At 27.1% G+C, this 2,030-nt stretch overlaps 1 protein-coding gene across 4 annotated transcripts in view; it reads right to left on the reverse strand.

Moving 5' to 3' along the window:
• LOC111681708 (rap guanine nucleotide exchange factor 4) overlaps positions 1-2,030 on the reverse strand; it is a 114,900-nt gene that overhangs the window by 35,077 nt on the left and 77,793 nt on the right. The window lies entirely within an intron of this gene.

Genomic DNA, 2,030 nt, shown 5'->3' on the forward strand with positions numbered 1-2,030 from the left:
TCAGTTCTAGTTCAGTTCTAGTTCAGTTCTAGTTCAGTTCTAGTTCAGTTCTAGTTCAGTTCTAGTTCAGTTCTAGTTCAGTTCTAGTTCAGTTCTAGTTTAGATCTATTTCAATTCTAGCTCGGTTCTAGTTATTATTAAAAGTGCATATTAATCTTTTAATCGCACAACTCAATCCAACATAAATCTAGTCGAAAACACTTAATTTAAATTTAGAGTTTAAACAAAGCTTAAAAAATTAAATTCTATAAGTTGTTATTATTATTTCAAAAAAATACGTGATTTTTACAGTTACATTCACATAAAAATTTTTATAGAAAAACAACAATAAGATTGTTATTGCAAAAAAAAACACAACAAAAAATAAATTTATTTAAATATTTAATCAAAATTCATAAAATTATTTATGTATTTACTTTTGGCAAAAAAAAAACTAATAAAACCAAATAAACAAGAAAAAAATCTAACAAAATTATTTATTTTTGTTCATTGACCGTTTTACTTTTGTACAATTATTTATGTGTTGTGTACAAAAGGTAATAACAACTATTATTTATTTATAAGCAGCGGTATACAATAATATTAAATGATTATTTGTTGTTTTTGTTGACCACTTTTATTTATTTAATTTAATTTAGTTTAATTTTTTTTGTTTTCGTAAACATAATGGTGACACCATGTCAATGGTTGTATGTATTTTTAATAATTTAATTGCAGTTTTTGTTTTAATTCATTTACACATAACAAAACACTAGAGTACACGAACTCGTAACACTGTGCAGCTGTTGTTGCAGCAAGTTTACATACGTGAACAGTATATTGTTGGCTCGTTGTAAGTGTTTGAAGACATATGGTGGTTGTTGCACGTATGTTGGCCTGTTGTTTGTTGTTGTTCATTCACCAGTTATTGAAATTTAAACATGTTATCACGTCGCGGTTTATATGATGTGGAGCAATCGACTCGACGTTATGCAAAGGTAACAACAATCAACAAACATATTCATTATAGTCATATACAACAAACACACACACATATACTATGTAACATTTTGGCGTGTGTTTTTGCAAACAAAAAACATATTGGCATAAAAATTATTAAAAACATTAAATTTCGAAAAAAATACTAAATATTATAAAGAAAGCTAGTTAGAAAATAAAAAAGAAACACACAACACAAACACACATGCAATTGGTTATACAACAATTAGGTAAATTGTATGGTTTGTATTCAGACTAATTAAAATTACCAGTATGAACAAATTGAATAATTAAATGTGTGTCTGTGTGTAGTTTTTTTTATATTGCAACTTAAACACAAATATTAAAAGTGTTGTAATCGGTCATACCGAATCTTAAATACTCAGCACCTAAACCATTAAATTATAATTAATTTTTATACATATGTCTGTATGTATATGTTCGTTGTATTAGCTCCTAGCGCATTTCTTTACAAGGCGTAGTAGAATCCTAGAATTTTTCTCCCTAGAACCGGATTGTTCCTTAAAGTCTTTAATATTTGATGAGTGATCAGAATAAATTTATATATATTTATTTGAATGACCAACTAATATTTCGAGGTGTTGCAAAAGAAATGACAAAAGCAGTTTACCTCTTCTGGAGACAGATATGAAGCTTGTTAGCTGAAGTGTGTCAATTAAATTGACAATAAATTATTTAATTTTATTGGCATTTTTACGAAATATTGCATAATTTTAGGATTTGTTAAATAATGATATGTGTTAGTTAGTAGGTTAATTTGTTAGTTTTTTAGTTAGTAACGTAGTTTGTTAATTAGTTAACTTCTGTTAGTTCTGTTTTAGGTATTTTCTACTTCTGTTCTAGTTTTGCTCGGGTTTAGTTCTAGTTCTTGTTCTGTTCTAGTTCTGTTTTAGTTCTGTTTTAATTCTGTTTTAGTTCTGTTATAGTTCTGTTTTAGTTCTGTTTTAGTTCTGTTCTAGTTCTGTTCTAGTTCTGTTCTAGTTCTGTTCTAGTTCTGTTCTAGTTCTGTTCTAGTTCTGTTCTAGTTCTGT

The sequence above is a fragment of the Lucilia cuprina genome, chromosome 6, assembly GCF_022045245.1.
Source record: "Lucilia cuprina isolate Lc7/37 chromosome 6, ASM2204524v1, whole genome shotgun sequence".
NCBI lineage: Eukaryota > Metazoa > Arthropoda > Insecta > Diptera > Calliphoridae > Lucilia > Lucilia cuprina.